Genomic DNA, 23,241 nt, shown 5'->3' on the forward strand with positions numbered 1-23,241 from the left:
CTGAAACAACAGCTGAACGGCATGATTAGTTTTTCACATAAAACACCGATGCCAATGATTACTGTATCATTCCTGTTGCAGTAAATGTCATAGACCTAACGTATCTGCTCTGCTTCACTGATAATTTGTGTAAGTTGGGCCATTATAAATTTATGAATCAAGTACTCTAACCGCATATGTGATCTATCAAAGGCAGTTTTAACTGTCTTAAAAATCAAACCCAACATGGTAACACAAACGTGGCACCAAATTGTCCCCAGAGTAATCAGCTATGTTTTCACTTTTTTTTTTTTTTTCTTGGGGATTTGCTCTTCAGCAGATGTTTAGTACCCTTGCCAGGAGCCCTGTACAACCTTGTGATAATTACCAAGAAGGCTGGCAACAGCCCATGAGGGACGAACAAGCCAGTTCTACCAAATTAATCTACAACCACTTGAAGCCACTGAAACAAACAACATACTTAATATTGCACGCGTGGTTATGGGGTCGAGGTTTATACCACAAGAAGAGGAGATTATTTCTTCATCCAAATAACAAGAAAGTACATAAAATATCAATCACACAGAATAGTTTGCACAGCAAACAGATTAATTCATTATACTTTCACTTGGAATGAGATGAGGGAAGCTGGAGATTTTCACCAGTGGGACTCAAACAGCAGAACAATATCCATCGTGCAAGCATGCTCCTGCATCACCGCACTGCAGAGAACCTGCAAGACTTCTTCATAGCATTACCAGCATTCTTGTCTGTGGTTTCCTTAGTACCTTCTTTGTTGTTTCCTACTTCTTTTCACATGTACAGAGCTTCAAAACAAATATCCAAACCATGCCCATCGTCCCAGTTCACAGTCTGTGTTCAGCCTCATCTGCTGCACACTCCATTCACCCTCATATTTTCCTTCCACCAACTCTTCTATAAAGGAAAGTTTTTTCCTAATTGGTGTAAGAAACCATCAGCTCTGCTCCAACTTCAGTGAGGTTTGAAAAATCTTCACAAGGAACCAGAAACATTCTAACTCCTCAGCCATCGATCTGAAAAACGATCCCAAAGATTCTTATTTTATAGGTCACATGGCATGGACTGTACTTTCAAGACACAAATTCACAGGCAAATCTTATCACAGAGCTCAGGTTTGCGTAACTGTTAAAAGTTATCACTTCCATTGTATTATTTTTCTTCCAGGACAGTCATAGATGACTGAGATGACTCAGATTCTCGAGTGAGAGGAAACAAAAAGACTGAGGATCTGTTTGGCACCACCTTTGTCTGTTCTGTCCACAGATAACAGAATGCAAATTTTCAGGACTCTCCAAAACCCTGGTGCTTTCTAGACAGCATCATGACACCAAATGTATACAAAAGGGTTCACTGGGCAGTGCAGACACCACCAACTTACTCTGTTATACTCCCATCAGGGTTAACAAAGGACATACCATGTCATCCTAAAGTATCTTTCTACTGACAAACGAATCACATTCTAAAAATAATTACCTCATTAAACAGTATCTTGAAAACTATACCTTAAACATCTCAAGCTAGATTAAAACAATCTCAAAGTATCTGTGAGAAACATTCTGCTTTCTGCAATTTGCTAGAAGACTGTGTCTGCTTGGAGGCATCATGACATGTCCTGTCAATGGTAAATCATTATGATTTATGAGAATTAAAATACTCATACTGAAATAAAATGTAAAAAAAGACTGATGCAGAAAGTCTCAACAACTCTCAGTAATGACTTGTCTTCTCCACGGACCATGCTCTCAGCCTTCATTTTCTAAGTCCTAAGCTGCTTCCAGAGATGATTCCACAAGTCCAGCTCCTCCACCAGCATAAAGGCTACTTTGCAAAGGCTTTTCCAGAAGAAAAAATGAAACAATTTAGAACGTTGTAAGCTCCTTGCGCAGAGGATGCGGCTTTCCCTGGGCAGTCTGATCTATGGGTGGCAACCCTGCCCACAGCAGGGGGGTTGGAATTGGGTGGGCTTTAAGGCTCATTTAAATTCAAGCCCTCCTGTGATTCTGTGATGCCAGGGAGACAGTCTCTGGCTCTCTACTGGAAAAAAAAAAAAAAAAAAAAAAAAAAAATCATCACCAGTCTCAATTCAGCTGGTTCTTGAAGATTACTGTCAGATGCTTCACATAATCAACTAAGGAACATATTATATCACCTCAAAAGTGTGCTTTGTTGAAAACCTTCAGAGTCCCTGTGTGCAAATCTCCTTCATGTGAAGTAGGCCAACTAGGAAAAGCTAAGTTATTTCTTGTCTTTGTGTATATCACACATACATACGTGCAAGCATACATGTGACAGACCTGCAGCTCATTTCTGTACATAATTAAATCCCTCAGCTACTCTGATTCTAGGAAAACACTTCTCCACATTTTTGTCTTCTCACATTTTCTACATATACCTGAGAGAATGAAAAAACTGCTTTATGTATGCATACCTACACAAGAACAAACATACACAAGCATGCAAAAATAGAAATCTGATTTTAAAGGTAATTAAAATTACGAAATGTTTGCCCTTTTAACACTGACAACTTCACAGGCGAAAATTTTAAGGAACTATTTCTCCAGGTTTTGGTCTTTCATCTTCCTTTCCACCCTGCACATCAGTCCTGCTCTGCAAGCCAGGGAAACGGTAGGTACTGTATGCATTCCAATGTCAAGTTGTAAAGAACACAGCTTTCTACAGAAAGCACTGCAAGCTTTATCTGTCTCAAAAGGCAGCATCTCACAATGCTTTTTCTGTATCCGACTGTTTATCCTGCCTACGCATTCATATAGCTGTGACTACTTTTGAAGTAGAAAACAGAATAAAGAATCAACTTCAAATTATACTTCTTTCAACGTTCTTCTCAGTTTATCATTGCTTAAATTATAGGGCTTTAGCAGAGATTGCACTGGAATTTCTTCTTATTCAGGTATATCAGAATTGCAGGTGTGTTGACATGTCAAGCAAATCTTTCATTTTAACATATTTACTGTTAGGATAGCCTCAGAAGACACATACCTTGCTTTCACTGAAAGTTCAGGAGCCAACAATGTTGTCTCACGCATTAAAAGTTAATAGTCTATAATGTCTATTAGCTTAGAAAAATAGCTCATCAAGCTCTCCAAGAAAGGAACTTACCCCTGGTGGGGAGTGACAAACCACTGAATCTCATCCCACTGTCTCCTGCCCTAGCCCACACAGAGCACAGGAGATGAGTCTCCAACTTCTCACTTAGAGAAATCTCATTTCATTACAACACTGGCCAATTTATCTCACCAGCGCTGAATTTAGACACGCATTTCAACAGGGGTACAAATGGACAGCAGGGGAGACTGATACTGCATACTTCAAAGCACACTGCAGCATGACAGTATCTTGGCTCCTCATTTAAAACCGAGCTCTTCTCACTTGGTTATTTACTCAGGAATTTTTGTGCATTTCCAAACACATCTCTGCACAAACCTATTTTCAAAGCGTTGTAGACAAAAAAAAAAAAAAAAAGGTAGATTTGTTTGTTACTCACTCTCAAGGATCTATTGTTTAGTTTTTTCTGATGAACATCTTACAGCTGTGACTTGCTGGGCAGCCTCTGGTGAGGTTTAACGGAGATGGCAAGTTCGGTCTTTTCCAGCGCTGACAGCACCAGTGTGTCTTTACCACAGTATGGTACACTGCTTCTGCAAAAGTAGAAACACATAATAAATAGAATGTCAAATCACACTGTGGAGTAAAGAAATTTAACACCAGTGCCCTCTGCAACATAGAACTGCCTAAATACACCTGGCCAAAACGAGTTATTTCCTCCTGAAGTTTTCACTGGCACTTCCCGCTACAAACAAAACAAGTTTAAAGCATGGCTTGATGGTTTGGGGTGTGCTGACTGATACTGATGCCATCAACGAGAATTGCATGATTACACGAGCAAGGAAAATCAGACAAAGGCCTTGGTAACTTCCCAGAAGTCATATGCCAAATGAAATCAGGGAAAGGACTCGTTCTGCTTCTCTCTCTTACCATTCTCTGTGACACTGTACTGTCATCTCAGTTCATATCTTCCATTTGAGGATGTGAGCAAATAGACTTTTCACTGGCTATAGGAACTCATTAGGGATACTCACTTAGGCTTTCATTTTCAGCCCATGATCTTTCTCTTGTTCTCTTTCCACAAATACTTGCACCTGCTCCCTTTTCCTGCTACTTTTTCAAGTTTCTCTGTTGCCATATTTATTATTTCTTCCTTCTGGAAGTCTAGCCTCCAGAGAGATTACCACTGTAATATTTGTGTGCTGCTTGGAGAAAGAATAGATGAGAAAATTCACAGGCCTGTCCTGTCAAAGAAGCAGCTCTCTACATTCCCGGCATCATAATTTATCATGTATGCATTGGTACTGAAGTTATTTCCACTACTTCATGCACTGGAGCAAGCAGCTCCTGGGTATCAGGGCAGCCCACATCACCAGGCCAGCCCCCCTCATAGACAAACTGACCCATACGGATGAACTATCCCATGTGTTAGGACCAAAAAAACCCAAACAATCCTATCTCTGGTGCAGTCTCCTGAATGCTTTGGCTAATGCTGATGCCAGAGCAGCATCCTCCTCTCTTACTTTGTTTGCTCTCAGACCTGCACTTTTTTCCCAGTGCAGGCACGTACATTTATCTGAATGTATGGCAACCTGGGTAGGGAAAGAGGTCATGCTTGGAAAATCACCTGGTAAAGTAATTAAACTGTTAAGACTTTAAAGCTCATCAGATTCCCTGAGCTGAGTCTCCCCAAGCTGTGCAAACAACTGGAGAAGACAGCACAAATGTGAGAATTACTAGGTGGGGCTCAGTAAAATTGCCATGGCCTCTTTTAATTACTGCTTGAAGTGTTCATCCAACTACAGCCTCATGCTGCCCATGGGTCAGCAGTGATCCAAGGATAAGAAAGAAGAATTTCACCTCTCCCTCCCATCGGTCACTCCTGAACAGAAGTGACCATCATGTTGAAAGGACAGCCTTCACCCTACATATACTGATGTGAGTTCAAAGAATAAAGTTTAAAGTCACCCGGTAGCTCATCAGTACAGCTGATTCACAGAATCATAAAATCATAGCATGGCTTGGTTTGAAAGAGACCTCAAAGCCCACTTTGACCACCTGCCATGGGCAGTGTGCAGCTCACCAGCTCCAGCTGCCCAGGGCCTCATCCAACCTGGCCTTGAACACCTCCAGGGATGGAGAATCCACAGCTTTGCTGGGAGCTGTGCCAGTGCCTCACCACCCTCTGAATAAAGAATTTTTTCCTAACATCCAATCTAAATTTCCCATCTTTTACCTTAAAACCATTCCCTCGGGTCCTTTTAGTCTCAATCCTTTTTTTTTTAGGGGAAATAAACAGTGCAGCCAGCAGCTTAATCAACTCAGTGTGTGGAGGTCTGGTGCTGTAGCTATAGACAGCTATTTCAAGGTGTCACTGAATTTAACACAAGTTCCCCTCAATATCTCTTCTTTAAGAAAACAGCAAGGGAAAAGATGGCAGACCTGCATAAAAATCACTTCTGTTGTGGTAAGAAACAGTTATTCAGAAGTACCTGCAGCTCCCTCAGGAATACTACTTATTTATCAGATAAACTGCAAAAGTGCACTCACCCACACCATCTTCATTTTGAGAGCATATACAAGCCCTGACGAGCACCAAGGGGCTGCTCCCCGGCCTCTTCTCACCAGTTTACTTTCTATATGGAAAGCTGAAGCTGGACGCTGACATAGCAAGGACTGGCAACAGACACAACACGTTTTTGGGGAAAAAAGCCTCCTTACAAATTAAGCTTTTCTTTCCCCATACATCCACAGCAGCAGTATAGTCAGCTTACACTTCAGATATTTTTTTCATGGAAGCTTACACAAAGTAGTTTCCATGTTTTACTGAGTGGTGTTAGAATTTGATTGTGTCCTCAGTTGCACAAATAGACTTCCAAGGAGCTGGACAAAATTTGGATGGCTCTCAAAGCCACAGAAACAGTCTTCTATTTTTACCAGAATGGTAAGAATATATACCCATTATTCCCATTATACCCTAAAAAAAGATAAAGATGACTAAAGACTTAAGTGCTTATTTGCAAGCAGTGAAGAAGTACATTCAATTGTGGGTGGTCACTTTCTTGTGGAAAGCTTAAATGACCAGCTCCTACTGAATTAGATGATAATCATTTCAGATTGTGGAGAACAACCAGTTCTGGACCACAGGGCTGCTAAACATGGCCTAGAATCTGACACAATTCAAGCTCTTCTACTGTTGACAGGATAAACCATTTGCATCCTTTCTTTGGCTATTTGAGTCTGAAAAGCAAGACCCCAACGACTTGGCTGCCCATCAGGGGTTATGAAGGACTAAGCCAGTGCTCACATGTCAAGTACCAAACAACAGCTTGTTATCAACACTGAGTCACTGTTTCTGTTGGGCTCCATAAAAGCATCTGCATGTAACCTGAAGGGAGAGTCATATAGGAAGAAGAATGGAAATCTTTGATAGTTTATTTCTTTAAGTGACTGTAGTAAAGTGAGTTACCCATATGAACATTATGAAAGAAAAAAAGAAAGTATGAGCTATAAGATTTCTCCACGCTTGCCCTGGTCTTGCACACTTCACTACATATCTGCTTTACGCCACTAATGGGAGATGGATTTCTGGATTAGTCACACCACATTGTCCTTACATACAGGAGAAAGAAAGGCTGCAAAGCAGTGTATGGACCCCAACAACAAGCACATCCTTCAGAAAACTCACATTCATATTATACAAATGTCACTGTCTGTGTAGCATGGGGTTTTGTTGTTGTTTTGTTTTGAAAGAATGATGCATTTTCAAATGAATTTTTGTGTTAAACAAACTGGAGCAGTGGTTACCTCCTTCCCTTACAGTTAGAGACGTGCCCAAACACCCAAACAGTCTACCTCAGAGATGGTGGCTGCACAGAGGGAAATGATCCCTTGGGTCCCAGAGCAGTTTCACAGCTCTTCTCAGCAGTGTTTGCAAGTGATGGAAGTCACTTGGCCTGCTTGAACTTCTGAGAGCTGCAGACAGGAAAGTTCTAAGAATAAATAATCTCTCTTGATCTTTGAAGCAGAAATCATTGCTGAAATGCCAGTTATGTGACTTCAATTAGAAAATGCTATTGTAAGACCTTGCCATCCCCAATTACAACTAATTGACATCCCCACATAATTCAGCCACTTGCCTATCTTTTCCTCTATGCATTCAGATTAGATGTGTTTACTTACAAAAACCTGGTAATACAGAAAGACATCAGAAAACTATTATTTATGTCTTTGTCTTGACCTTTTTCTACTCTTTTGTTGACTACATAATAATGGCTTTTTCATTTGTCTGTCATGAGAAATTGGATGGAAAATGGGAAATGGCAACAGTAATTTCTGTAAGAAAATCTTTCAGTTATCGTAAAGTTCAAACAGAAGCAGAATTAATATATGATTAGTATAGTTATTCTCCACTTACAAATGCTATTTATGATTTAAGAAGATTTCTTACTAATGTTTTTTAACAGATGGGAGAGAAAACAACTCACAGACAAAAAAAAAACAACTCAATGGGGCACATGTTAAAAACATCATTATTTGAAGTAATATGTACATGTACTTAAATGCAAGCAGGAGAAATATATTATACTTGTCAGACAACTAGATGTGCTCAAAATTCCTTTTACCCAAGCAATCCAAATCTCCATGTAACACACAAAAAACCCAAAATAAATTACAAGGTAGGACCATGGCTAAAGAAGCCAGTGCCTACCTCTCTAACCATACAGCTGGCCTGCACCTCAGGTCTGTTTCACTAGTAATGTGGGTACCAGCAAGATTTTTTATCATCTTATTCCTGCTTCTTCTTCTAATTTTTTTTTACACAAACTCATTATTTGCTTCTTTATCCACAGTTAAAACGAACTCACTGTTCTACGAGTTCTTTTCTTTAAGGCAGAGTGAAGATCTCATAGCTCGTTAAAATACCCTTTGGAGTTTAGATGCTATGCTTTAAAATCCTTGCTCATATTTCTTCAGCTGTTATTTCTGTAAGAAAGTCAGAGCATGTAATCTGACTCTAGTGAGCATGTAAATAAGTACAAAAGAAGAAAAAAAAAAAAAGCTGCTGATAACTAAACAGGCAATAGCAAAAGAACCACAGCCATGGAACCACACTTACATTGCAGATGCCTAGTGTAAACAGAAAGGCTGCTGCACTGACATGCAGGACTGTCCTAACCCAAGTAAAGCAGCAATATGTGTGCTTGCTGGGCTCCGCCTTGCTTGCTCCAGCTCTTCCTCCAAAGCACATGCCAGAAGGTGCTGTGTTTGAGAGGCTGCACATGGCCATCTTGCCTGAGGAGCGAGACTCGTGTCCTGGGCCACGCTTGGCAGCACGCTCCCAGCAGGGAGGGCCTTGCCTGGTGCTGCTTCTGCTATTGACAGTGTACCATGGCCTCTCCAAGAAAGAACTCAAAAAGGGAACCAAGAGCTGTGGGTTTCACATCCCATCTACAAGGCTTGACAAGGTGAAACCCAAACATTTGATCTCACACGTTCTTTCGTTACCCCAGACGTGCTGCTGGATGCGTGGCCCTGCACTGCAATGACCCTCAGCACATCTGAGGAAAAATAAGCTCAGCCGAACTAAACAAAACAAGACTTGGGAATTTGACCTTGGTTTTTAATCCAAATACCACACTGATCCTAATTGAGACTACAATTTAATAAAAGCTGTCCAAGCCAGCCTTTTTCTCCTCACAGCATAAATCTAGATATTTTTTTTTTAGTGTGTTCCACCCAAACAAACTGTTAACAAAACAAAATGGAGTTAACAGTGAACCTAGAGTGTTACTTAATTCAGAGGATGCATAAAAAGATTAACAAGATCCTTTTATCCTTTGCTGTATAATTTAAGTCATCACTAACTCATCACAGTTCTAAAAAATTCTTGCAAATAATACAAGTGTTGGCTGTTACATTCCTGTTCATACCTTGTTTCAAGATTTAAATCATGTTTTAGTTTCTTTGACAAACTCCAAGTATCTGTGGATTAACTTATTGTCATTAGACTAAGTGATGGAAACAAAGCATGGGCTGTTTTCACAAGTCATGTAAAAAGATTTGTTGCTTTCCATTTACTCCAGCTACTTTATAGTACAGGCCATGTCTTTAGGGCTACATATTTTAGCTTAACAGGAACTATGCTGATACTTAGCAAATTAGAATATAAATCTAAGTGTTCAAGCCACAGAATTAAACTCAGGTATCTGATTTTAGTATCCAATTTAGAAAATAGCGATTTCTATACTGAACAATTCTGCTCATATGCCTTCCTGGACTGCTGCTCCTCTCAAAATTGCAGTAGTGTACATTAATAGGAAAAGGAAGGGCGCAGAAAAAGTTAGTTCATTCATGAATGGAGAAAACAACCTACTGAGTTCAACGTTCTAGCCAAATACTAGCAGCCTAAGGCATTCAACCTGTTTTGTTTTTTTTCACCTTCAGTCTTCATAAGTAATGTTTCTGTCAGATCTCTGCACATATCAAGCACAGCCAAACATTTTTAAGTAGAGAAAGATGATTTAACAAGGGACAAAAGGGCAAGTTGAAGTTTGGGAGATTCACAGTGGACATTAGGAAGGTAGTGTATTGCTCAAACAGGTGACAAAAAGACATGGCAGAATCTTCCCTGGAAACATCCAAGGCCCAGCTGGACAAAGCCAGGGCTGGCCTGAACTGGTGCAGCAATAGATTTCCTTCAAGCAAGAGACTGGACTAGATGGCCTCTTGAGGTCCCTTCCAACCAACATGTAATGAGCAAATAAAGCCACCTTACCTTAGACATGTATTATCCACACAAAATTAAACAGTGATAGAAAATGTAATACACCTACTCTGCCTCTTAAATTCAAATACAGTTTCATTTTTAAAAGGAGCCAAATCCAATTAACATTCTAATATCTATGTATTTCTTCTTTATCTTTTTTTTTTTTTAAATCAAAATTTCTTTTTTACTTCAAGTTCCTACAATTTTTGACGATTTTAAGACATGGTATTTTACAAGGTCAGTGCTCTTGTATTAAGATACGCCACACCACAGACAAAGTAACTACGATTATACAGGCTCACACTGTTACTGAATTTATGTAATTTATACCTTTTCCATGAGCAAAGACATGCTGACAACAACTGTTTCCATAAAAGTGGTCAAAATACCTTCATAGCATAACTTTCTGTAACACTACATAGACATTTCAAATGAAGTAGATTTCTCTATTTGGTACCTCTAGAGTTTGAACACCATCAGAAAACACTACAGTTCATTTCCATTTTTTTGTTATTTCTTCTTGGATGTGGCTACACACTCCTGCTATTCTGGTGTAAATGGCATACCCTGAGAAGAGGTTCCTAAAATGCCTCAGAGGCTGTAAAAGGAAAACAGGTTGCAGGTTGTTCCAACTAATTGGAACTGGTAACTGGAAGAACAGCAGTTCCCTTAAAAAAAAACAAACAAGACCAACAGAAACATTAGTTTTGAAAATCTAATTAAGCCTAATTCAATTTAACTTTGATTAGCTCTAAGATTCTATTTACCTCACCAGGTTCATCAGAAACACAGCTAGAATGAGTTTACTTGGGTATCTTATTTTCTTATCTATAATTTCTGGAAATTCTATACTGTCCCCTGACTAACCAAAGTAACTTCACATCTTCACAAATATTCATCTGGCAACTGGTAGCTGGAATACAGACTACAATTTATGAAAATGTCACAAAATGCAGGTAACTTACACATTATTTGTTAAAGACTACTGCAGCCTGAACTTTGGTTCAGTGAACGTGGTCCAGAGAATATAACAGGTCTCAGTGAGTCCATTTTAGACTTGTTCAATTCAAAAACAAAGCAAGTTTTTCTAACAGCTTTCAGAACAGCAAAAACATCTGGAATGCAAAGGGCACATTTCTCTCCTTTATTCTACCACTACAGCCTTTATTGAGAATGAAGTTTGTCTTACAGTGGCATCTCCACAGATAGATTTGCTAGAGCTGTACTCTTCTAAGCAGTTCCTAAAGCACCTTGTCGTTGGGATTTTTCTTCCTTCCTGACAGTAAAGTATGATTCTAACAACTGAAACACATCAGCTCCACAGGATAAAAAGGATGGTAAACTTGCACAGTTTTCAGGACGCTGCTGCACATTAAAATAAGCTCAACTCTATTTTTTGAAGAAAATATCTATCTTTTCAGCACTTCAGTATTAAGTACTGAACAATGTATTAAATTGATTAAAAGGGAATAACTATGACACTAATAAGATGCAAGCCCCTTCCTGCATGATATGGTCCTCCAACATTATCAGCTACGACAGAAGCTTACATGGTACACAAAACTAAAAAACCTAGTTGGCAATATAGTATATCAGTGTATTCTGTGGGATAGTTTAAACACAGAATCTATAGATCACCTTTGGACCTGATTCCTACATGGGCAGTTATCTTTTTTGTCTGTTTCTTTAAGCACTTCATTGGCTTGCTTGGAGAATTTCTGGATTTCAAGTCACTGCCAATAATTCGGACACATGTCCTTTACTGTTAGATAAGTCTGACAAAAATACTGGCACTAGTACTGCTAGGGACTGGTAATACCTTTCCCATGGATGAGCAAAGCGTCAGCTCATTAGCAATTAGTATGCTCCTTGCTTAGCAAATAACTTCTTAATGCTGACAGTCTTGGCACCTCTCTCTGCCACTAACCTTGGGCTTCAGGAAGGTTACTGTGGAGGTGAGGCTGAAGCAGCCCAGCATCACCTAGCAGCCACAGATTTGCTTGAACACATACATGCATATACATGAAGCTAAGACATTGCAATGAGACTAAAAAGGCACAAATGGTCAGATATCCTTGCTTGTTGTCTTCTTTTTTTTTTTTTTTTTAATTAAAAAAGGGAAATCTGCCATACTACACCTGTTGCTCAACATTTGAAATGAAATGATGGGCAACAGTGAGTAATTCTTCCCATCACTTGCACATACAGGAGACTGCTGAAGGACAGACATTACTCATGTAATACTGCTTGCCACATCGTTCATCGAATGAAAAGTGAGCACTTCAAAATTCAGGTGGGGTTCCATTTGGACAAATCAGTGTTTTCAAGTTTCCTCAGTCCATAGCAAAACTGCAGTTGTGACCAGCTGTGACCAATCAGGAATCCAAAACTGGAAGCTTGAGCAAAACAGCCCTGCCATAACTATTATCATAAATGCAGTGGCTGAAAGATGGCAGAATAACACTGTAGTCCTCCAGAATGCAGAAAGTGAACAACAGCATGAGAAAAATTGCTTTTCTTCAATAGACATTTCATTTCAAAATCCATTTCTTTGAACCATTTCTTTTCTGAAATTTGTAACTGCTTGCTGGTTTTCATCCTTGCAGGCTGCCAGAAAGCAGAATTCTACAGAGGAGAAATCAGATTCAGTCTCGATTTTCCACGCTTATGAATTTCAATTGGGAGTGCATGAGTTGAATTGCTTTTTACTCGCACTTCATGTTCCCCTGCAACAGAATTTGGGGACAGTGATGATAAGACTAGATCTCTTACTGTAAAATCATTATTTTACATTTAAATACATATAGTTAGATAGTTGTATGCGAGGCAGTTTTCAGCATTAATTTTATAAGAAATGTGAAAAGGCAGCCATAGCATACCCCGTTTTTCTCTCAGATTACAAAGTGAGGAACTAAGAATAAAAGAAAATATTAAAAAGTAATTAAAAACATGAAAAAAGCCTGAACAGGAAAGGATATCACTTGCCATTTTTAAGTGACACTGAGCTGTTCCTTTTCTATGCTCTGTTCTGCTTCTATCTTTTCAAGCCTCCATCTCAAAACCCATATCCTGTCAGTCATCTGCCCTTAATCAGCTTGCTAATACCATACTTTGCTTCCTTTCTTTGTGCTACAGCCACTAAGCTTCTCAGTCTCCCTTTCTTCGTGGAGATGCAGATCAGCACTTTCTGTGAAGCCTGAGTTCAATTTAGTGGATCAAACAGGACATTTTCCTCTTTTATAATTCATTTACACATGCTAAATACTTCTGAAATGTACAGTTAGTTTACAGTGCATCTACAAGAGGTTGCTGCAAACTACTGGTGTAAATGCATTTACTTTGGGATCATTTATGGGAACCTGGTGGGAACCTGTGTGCCTCCAGACAGCAAAACACCAGTTCCTCACTTTCACAGTCCAAGAAAGGCAGTTTGAAAACCAAAGATGCATGAAAATGGCAGAAAAAAATATCAGAAAGAGCATATATGGAAAAAAAAATTGGAATATTTTTTATTTAGGTACAGAATCTTAGCTCTGTGTTGAAAAAAACATTCCATCAGTGACCCTTTCTATTTTTCACATTTAGTATCAAAACATACTTTCCTGCAAAAGTAAGTCCAAATCAAGCTGTCAGTGTACTTTGGAAAAATCATAACTGGCCTGAAATAAAAAGATGGAGAGTATTTACAGGGTGCTACTGATTCAGCCTCATCTTTTCCTGCCTTCACCCAGTATACCCAGAAATTCTTCCTGAAATATTTTCCCTTTCTGCCCTTTTTCTACTGCTCCATTGCTTTTCCCCTTGTTTGCTGTTTTTATGTCACCTCCAAACCAACAGAACTTATGGCATGTCTGAGAACAAATCCGGGCAGCTCCACAGTGACACGAAACCAAGCACTGAGTTTAGCATCAGCACAAAGCCAGCTGAGGAGCACTCTGCAAGAATGTCAGAGAGATGACAGAGAGAAGAGAAAGATTACGCATTAGCAAAAAATCACACATCCTTTAATGTCCTTAAATTACCAGAAGGATGCTTGGTATATAATAAAGAAGCAAATATAGCCCCAAGGGATCAACTGCGCAAGTTATGTTATTATGACATATGCGCTGCCTCCTTCACAAGTTGTTAAGAAATTCCAGTTTTTAACTTACATACTCCCTGACTTAAGGCCTTCTGGTAAACCTGAACATTTCACTCTACAGGATTTACCCAACAGAATGAGAGCTAGAAGGTGAAATAATCAATTGTCAGACTGCCGTATTAGAGTAACTCTTTGGAAGCTTCCCATTTTTCCTTGTGTTCTTTGCTTAAAACAAAAGACTGGGATATCTCTCAAAATTCGTAGCAGAGATATTATCTCAGTCTACCAATCCCTGCTTTCGCCTTCTGAAAACAACCCAGGCAACACTGAAGTAAATATTTATAATAAATTACTGCATCCCTATAAGCTGTCAGATTTGCTCAGTGCACATAAGAAAGATACGGTTAGTTCCCACACTTGAAAAATGCCCATCCATTTAGGAGGAGGTATTTCTAACTATCTTGAGCAGGGAGGGATAACGCGATTATAGCCCACTTTCTTTTGTCTTAGTCTTGCAAGCCTTTCTTGAAGAAGTTTCACTACATTGGTTTTTTTTGGTTTTTTTTTTTTTTTTTTGGTATTAAACCAGAAAAGAATACTTCTGGAACAGAACAACACTTTTTTTAATTTACTACTTAAAATTACTTCTGAGGATGCCCCATCCCTGGAGGCACATACGGCCAGATTGCATGGGATCCTGGACAGAATGATGTGGTGGCTGGCAATTCTGCCCATGGCAGGGGGCTGGGAATTAGATGATCTTTAAGATTTCTTCCAATCCAAGGCATTCTATGATTCTAAAATATAACAGTAACAATAACAACACAAAAATGATAATAATTTCTGTCTGCATGCTTGTGTCAGTGATCCCCTTCTACTGGTGCAAACCACTGCTCCCATGCCAGCACCGGGCACTTCCCAGCACCAGGTCTGGACTCTTTAATAGCGCATGGGGAAATCTACCTGTTTCTACACCCAGGGCAAGGAGAGACTCCCCAGAAACAACAGAGCCTTATCTTGTCCACCCAAGCAAGTTCACAGCTGAGTGCATAGGAGGAGCTGTGATTCACACCCAGGCAAACAGCAGGGCACATCACTGCGGTTATGCCATGTCTCCAGGGCCTTGCAAGCATGCAGCGTTGTACTGGTGCTGGCTGCAGTCTAAACCGACTGCGCAAAACTGAATTGTCAGGCTAAATGCAACTTTCCACTGCAAAGTTAAATGCATTTATGGATGCATCCTGATATACTGTATTCCAGAAGAAAAAGAATATCTGTTTCTGCTTTAACAGGAGCTTTCATAGAGTCACAGAATGGCTTGGGTTGGAAGGGACCTCAAATATCATCTAGTTCCAACCCCTCTGCCACAGAAAGGGTTGCCAGCCACTAAATCAGGCAATGATTCAGGAGTTATTAACAATAAGCAGTATTTGTAAGCTCACTAACGACATAATTCAATTTCTGAAAGCATTTCCAAGAATATTTCATAAAGTCTCTCTTCCTCAGTTTCTCTGAAAACGGACTTTTATGAACAAATTGTCAATGAATGAATATGTCAGCTACAAAAACTTGTGCTTCTGATGCATGCTTTGCTCATTAGAAAACAGCTCCATTACTGTGATATATGGAGATCGACAACAAGACTTTTATTTACCAAACCAGGACAAGAATTTAAACGTAAGAAAACGCAAATCTTAAAAACTTATAAAGCTACCCTCATCTCTGAATTGCTGCTGCCAATGTCACATAGTATGCATCTGGCATACACAGTTCATTTGTACTCTGAATGCATACAGAAGGCATACAAATTAAGCTGTATGAGCTCCTTTTTTAGCCAAAAACAGTACTCATTATGCATCCTATATATATATATATATAGCAGCATAAATACTAGCTATTACATTATACAAGAGCAGAGTTGTTCCTCAGTAGAACCCTCAATTAAATATATTCATATACCTACATTCAGTGAATAAGATGCAAAGCAACCTACTTCTGTCTTCAAATTGTAGATATCTAAGCTTCTGCATTCACCTGGTGCATCTGGCAAAGTACTGGGTGATGTCAAAAAATACAATGACTTATTAAGCCAAGACTGGTAAGCTTAGGCAACAGTGATACTGCTGCCAGAACTCTTATTTAGTTTTGACTTTTAATCTTAGGGGATTTCCACTTTTTTATTATTAATTATATTTAGTAACTGATTTATCAAAGCAACAGAATCTTAGCAAATCAGCTACTCAGAATTTTTTGGTCTGTCATGCTACACAAGCAACATTTTTTGAAAAAAAGACCAATCTTATAGAGTGGTGAGCGGCAATTAAAGCCTCCTACACATCAGCCACAGAAACAGACAGGAAACATTCAGCACATGCAGCTGCAATGTAGTTTTTAAATGAACACTGGATTGATTGTACAAACGTGCCCTAAAAGAAGGACGAGAGAAACGCTTTGTAGTACACTGAAGGTATAGCTTTCAGAAAGGAAATTGTTTAGCTGTCCACAGATCATGCTTGAGTTATTAACTAAATGTATCAGTGCTTCATGTGAAAGCATCAACAGAGGCTCTCTTACTTTCAGGCATTTTTGCAAATTCACTGCAATGCACTCACGACATGCCTGTCACTCAGTCTCATCCTGCAAAGCTATTCTGTGCCTTTGCACCTCAGATAAGAATTTGAGCCAAGAAAAGATGATTTACAAAGTGCAAAACAGTAGAACTAGCTGGGCTTAATAAAGCGTACCATATGGTTAACACCTGAAGAGTATTCAGTAATATGTATTACTAGGTCGTGATACAAGGAATTTCTTTCAAGATACCTGCATTTGGCTATTTGGCTAAAAACATCAAACTAGTCCTCAGCACGGGTGTTGAGCTTAAGAGGACTGGCAAAATCCTCCCTGAAGCAAGAACAGGGCAGCACAAAGAGCCACGGCCGCAGCTCCTACCTACCTGCCTTCCTAGAAGGCACCGGCAATTGGGTCTCTTGTGTTCACTCAGCTCTTAATCCCTTTGTTCAGACTGCCAACGGAAGAGGCCATTATTGTCAGCTCTGTTAGGACTCTGCTATTAGGGCTTCTTAAGCTTTTCCAAGTAAATTGCACGTGTCAAACGGGTATTGCTCCATGACAGAAAATAAATAAATAAATAATAACCTTAGCCCTACTGCTCTGCTTTTTTACTGACCCACTCAGGAGCAAGAGGAAAGGGCAGAAACAACCCTGGAGCCTTCGGCCAACTTTCTGTGGTTTCTTGTTCCTCTCACTCACTATATTGCTCTCGTACACTATTCACAGATAATATGTTAGTCATTCTCTCAAATCATTCCCTATAAACTAATTGGAGGTGCAAGACTATATGCATGTGTCTCTGTTAAAGCCTCACAAGAGTGACCTGGCTGGATATACTTTATACATATCTATATAAACTTTATACAAGATTTAGTTTAAAGTACTTTAATTTCCTTCTGCAGTTAATGTAGAAAGAGAAACTGAGGTAATACTGTCACAGGACACGTGTTGCAGGTTCTTTCTGACCCTTCCTCTGACTACAAAGGGAGCCCACCTCCAGTTTCACACCTCAGCCTTGGCAGTGTGAGTGCCATATCTTACAAGGAGCTGGCCATCCACGAAAGAATGACTGTGCTATTTCAAGGCTTCCAGTCTTGAAGAAAGAACTAGAAGGTGTCTGTAGCCCGTCTTCTGAGCTGTAATTATAGCCCTGAGCTACGTGTGGGCTGTGTGATTTCTTGCACCTTTTAACCACTGTTCATTTATCCCTCATTTGGCATCATTAAGCAAAAACACTTTGCAGCACTTTGAGTAGATTTAATCTCACAAATGCAAAACTTTTAGTAGAAAATAAGTGTGATTCTTGACCCAGTTAAGTCATTGGGAATTTGCTGTTAATTTTGATGGGTTTGGATTTCACTCCAGCTCCTGATAGTCAGACAGCAGTAGGCTTATTATTGTTTCTATTTGCAAATGGCTTCTACTTTTTCTATCACAGAATATAGGATCCTTTCTGGATCTCAGATCAGTTAATTTATGAGTTTTCCCCAACACTAGCTATGTATAATATTGCACACTTAAGAATTCCTTCTGATGGATCTAATGTCTGCTGTTTAAAAATTCGCCACGTTCTTTCAAGTGAACGGGATCACTGGCTTGTGATACAATCACAGAACACAAATTAAAAAAATAAAAAATAAAAAATTATCCATTCAGATATGCATTTAAGGTAGTTACACCATTTCTCCATCGTGTCTTCCATCCTTCCCTTTTGCCAGTATCTTTGCTACTTTCAGATGGAAAAACACAAGACAAGGCAAAAATATTAGGTGAGAATTTTAAGCACATAAAAGTCAGGCAATTCAAAGCTATGGTTGCCAAAAGAACATTAATTGAGCCAACTGCACATGCACTGCTAGGCACACATATTAGAACTATATGCTGAAAGGGACTACCATACACAAACACTAAACAACCGTTACCGTTCTTAATAGAAAATGTATTTTTACATCTGCAAATTTGCTGGCTTAATTTATTCTTTGTTTAAATTCTTTGTGATGAATTTAACTAGCTGTGTCACTGTTTCATTAAGTACTTTGACATTTTAGCTGGATATTTCAAAGAGATTTATGCTCCTCCATCCAGAAGGGGTGAAAAAGAGAGGCAAAGAGGAACAAAAGGCTATAGAGCAGTATGACCGTGGGAATGAAGTGCCCTCCACATTAAAACAGCAGAGCTCTTTTGGGTTAACAACACACAGGCTAACCCGCAAAATGCCACTTATATTAGTGTCTCTAAAATATGGGGAGTTTTAGGAGCACCAGGTCCAGGAATTCACTCAAATCAACAAGCTGGCAGATTCTCTCTCTTCCGCATCCATATTCCACAGTGTACTCTGATATTCACAATACTCCACTTCTCTCCTTCACAATCATACTGGTATATGTATATGTATATCTTCACCCCAGAAGACAAACAAGTGACACCCAACCATGGGTGCCTTCAGTGACTGCAAAACAAACTTATGAAGACAGATAGAAGTTCCTTAAGGAAGCAACCATAGAATCATAGAATCACGAGGTTGGAAAGGATCTACAAGATCATCCAGTCCAACCGTCCTCCCACTACCACTGCTACCACAAGCACTAAACCATATCTCGCAGCTCATCATCCAGATGCCTTTTGAACACTGCCAGGACGGTGACTCCACCACCTCCCTGGGCAGCCATTCCAGTGCCCGACCACTCTCTGAGAGAAGTAGTGAAATAGTGACACGACAAGAGGGAATGGTTTACAACTAAAAGAGGGGAGATTTAAATTAGATGTTAGGGGAAAATTCTTTACTCAGAGGGTGGTGAGGCCCTAGAACACACTCTCCAGAGAAGCTGTAGTGCCCCATGCCTGGAGGAGTTCAAGGCCAGGCTGGATGGGGCCATGGGCAGCCTGGGCTGGTGTGGGGCAGCCCTGCCCATGGCAGGGGGCTGGAAGTGGGTGATCTTTAAGGTCCTTTCCAACCCCAGCCATTCTATGATTCTATGGCTTTTCTTCTGTAAAGATAACATAAAATGCCTACTTTTAATAACTTTGTATCAGTGCATTAAATTAGTCCCAGCACATTAGATTAGTCCTATTTCTGTTTTGGATATTGAGACTTAAAAACAGGATTTGGATTCACAGCTGAGTCACACTGCAGTGTAATTATTGAGCCTCCACACATGAAATCTATCTCAGAACAAAGACACAGATGTGACTAGACCACAAGCAGACCTGTTTAAAGGCACACTTGCTATCTTTTGGCTGCATATCTGCCCAGCACATTGCTTCCTATCTGTAGCAGGAGTAAAAAGTGGAAAAGGTTCAAAGAACAGGTAACACAACTTAACAGCTACTTTTCTGAAATACTTGCAAAACAAAAGCCCTAAAAAATCTAAAATATTTTCTGCTTTATTTGCTCTCTTGCAAGTAATCAAGTAACTTTCTTTGCGGTCTGTCCCACAGACCTCAGTAAAAAGAGTTTATGAAAAGGTGGTGTGTAAAAGGCCTATTTGAAAGAATATTGTTGTCAGTTCAGATAAAAACACCAGAAAAAAAGAAAAAAGTCAAGATTTGAAAACTAAACTAAAAAAAAAAAGTAATTTGAAGTTTTCTTTGTGGGATCTATGCACACAGATTATTTTACAAGGTTCTATTATGTATACTCTGAACACGCATTTCTACAGTAAGTCAATGGTCAGTTCTCCTTAAGATAAGAAAAGCCCATGAAGATCCATGAGCGACTTGTTAAGTCATTTGTACACATGAGAGTAAATCAGGAAACCCATACTCCCGTTTGCCCTGTTTGACATTGAGATCTTTGTTGTCAAAGGTTTTACTCCTAAAAAAGTATTTGAAGAAGCTTAAGTGAGATATGAGTGATTCCTGTACTCTGTTTATCTGCATAGCAGGTCAACTTTTCCCTTTAGTGTATACACAAGGATGAAGCTTTCGATAGCTCCTTGGATAGTTTTTCCACAGTGAAGGAGAAAGAATAGAATTAAGAATCTCCACACTTGTTTGTAATGACGTTTGTTAAGCCTAATTACTTTAGATGCATACAAAAATAGAGCACAGAAAAAAAACCTGCGTGGACTAAAGAAGTCATGCATTGTTCTCTCCCACATACTCAGTTCCTAAGGCTTTTTCATTTTTAACTCTGATGGTTGCGTGGGTGTTTAATGGTTAATAAAACTGCCTGATTACTTGTTTAGCTGTAACATAAAACAACAAATAGATTCATAACTAACATGTCCTAGCCAAAGATAACAGTAAGGAATTTCTGAAAGAAAAAAATAGGAAAAGAAAATAAATAAATAAATAATAAAACAATAAGTCAATAACAGGCCAAAAAAAAAAAAAAAAAGGCACTGAAAGAATTTAAATGCCCATATCTTTTCCACAATTTAAGAAAAACAAGTATCTGATCAGCTTATTTATACTAGAACAGGAAGAAAACTATGTAATGGCAATATTATACAGGGTTATTATAAAGCAATGAGGGGTAGCAGTTAGACTGCCTACAGCTCTAGCACATAGCAGCAAAATCAGAATGTCCCCAGGGTGTAAAATCCACAGCTGTGAGGTGAATCATTCTCAACAGGATTTAAAGTTTTCTTCATCTGCAAACTGGCAGCCCCATTTTAAAGAATAATAGAAGTCCTGTTCACCTGAAGAACTTCCATACACAAGCAAGAAAAGGTAAAAATGAAAAAATACCAACAAAACAGTTCAGTAGATGTCAGGAATCCTAAGAGACTTTTCCAAGTTGAAAGAGACGTCAACAGTGAAGTGACCTACCATCAAATCAAAGAAAAAAAAACAATGACAAAGTATGACTGGAATGAGATGTAGCCTCTGAAGGAAGACGAGAGAGTCTTTTGATCGGTCTGTCCCTGCCTCAGTTATTTTTCAACAAGTTAATTCAGTTGGGGAGGACTTGAAACTACAGTGTGCTGAAACCATGGGAAACCATTACAATAACAACCCGTCGTTATATTTTTGAGAAAATTGCTTTTCACTGAACTTGAAACAGGGCAGGTTTTTGTCCATCTTGACCTACATTATAGCAACCCACTGAAGGGGAGAATGGCTCATGGGTTTTTATGAGATTTTTTTGTTGTTTTAAGGAGGAGAACTACTGCAGAACATAAACATTTGCTAGTTTATGTGTATTACATAAGTCTAAAAGCAGCTAACGTAACACATAACTTAGAAGAAATGATGCAAAACGCTTCCAACCAGTGAAGCGTCCCACACAGGCACTACTGCAGGTATATAAAGGCAGGTGATTTATTCTCCTCGGTGTTGCACTCTGGACAGTTCACAAAGGCTTCCCACTCAGTGCTGCCCTTCAGAAAAGCCATTCTCCCACCTGTCTGAAATCCTCAGAAGCAGCACACTAGTCCTGTGCGCATAACTGCAGGTTTTTGACACAGTCGGGAACATACCAGAATCAGATTCAACATGGGAGACCATACAAGGCTGTGTATCTGGAAAGCACCCAAACGAGATGAGCATGTGATTTAAGAAAGCTGAAATCACAACACTTGTTGGCAAGGAAGACACAAAATACGTTGTAGTAAAATTTGAAATAACTATTTTGATTTACTATGTTTTCATAAATGTTTGTTTAATAGAGAGTATTAGAAAACAGTCAATTGTTGGGCATAGTCTTTGATACAGCTATTACTTTTTCAGATTGTGCAGGTATGTGTTTAGAGTAAATTCCATTTCAATTACAATGTAGAAAAATGGTGTTTTAGAATAATTTTATTCAATTTTCCAAGACCGCTCCAAGCATTGTTTACAACAAAATAAAAAAACATGGAGCATGTTTTTCTTTTTTAATATTTACTATAGTTCACTACTGTGAGGTTATCCTTCAACATTTCAGAAGTATTACCTCTCAGGCTCTCATATCATATTTTTTACTCTTTTAGTAAAGGAGGCAGAAGAGTTTTCTTGATGGAACGTACCTAAATTAGTTTCTCCATTCTGAATTACTTGAACGTGAAACTGAATTAAACTAAACAATGCGAGGAATATCTCCCTAAATCTTCAAGAAAGCATATTGTTCACTGAAGCTTGTTATTTCTACAACATCTACATCCACACCCATATCATAGTCTTTGATTTTCATCATTCATGGCCCTAATATCTTTAAAACTCCCACAGCGAGTAGGCATTCTTTCAACATTTATATTGAAACTGCTATTGCAGAATTGTAGGAAATACAGGTTTTGAGATATGTTGCAAATTCACATTTACCTATGTTTATTTTTATAGAATCACAGAATTCTACAATACTTAGAGTTGGAAAGGACCTTTAAAGGCCATTTAGTCCAACTCCCTTGCAATGAACAGGGACATCCACAATGAGATCAGGTTGCCTAGAACCTGGTCCAGTCTTACCTTGAATTTCTCCAGTGATGGGACATCCACTGCATCTCTGGGCAACCTGTTCCAGTGCCTCACCACCCTCACTGTAAACATTTTTATGAAATTGTAACTTAAATTTTGGGAATATTGACTCTCAATAAATAAATAAGATATATCTACTCTTTGAAGGATAACTTCTCTTTTCCTACTAACAAGTATTTTTCTGATGGAGTCCTTGTAAAGTTGAAAGGCACTTTGCCACAAGCCTGAGCACACCTGGGTAACACCACTGCTACTGCAGCTGAGTGCCATATGCAACATATCCATCTTAAATCATAACATTGGTCATCCTTTCAGTAAAAATGGTAAAGTCCAATATCAA

At 39.1% G+C, this 23,241-nt stretch overlaps 1 protein-coding gene across 4 annotated transcripts in view; it reads right to left on the reverse strand.

The window, feature by feature from the left end:
* ANKRD6 (ankyrin repeat domain 6) overlaps positions 1–23,241 on the reverse strand; it is a 109,920-nt gene that overhangs the window by 42,945 nt on the left and 43,734 nt on the right. For all 4 annotated transcript variants that reach the window (XM_085217642.1, XM_085217643.1, XM_010707627.4 and 1 more), the window contains one exon: positions 3,524–3,677. The gene's annotated coding sequence lies outside the window, so the exon portion shown is untranslated. The remainder of the gene's footprint in view (positions 1–3,523; positions 3,678–23,241) is intronic.

This window comes from Meleagris gallopavo, chromosome 2 (assembly GCF_905368555.1).
Source record: "Meleagris gallopavo chromosome 2, MGAL_WU_HG_1.1, whole genome shotgun sequence".
In the NCBI taxonomy this organism is placed as follows: Eukaryota; Metazoa; Chordata; class Aves; order Galliformes; family Phasianidae; genus Meleagris; species Meleagris gallopavo.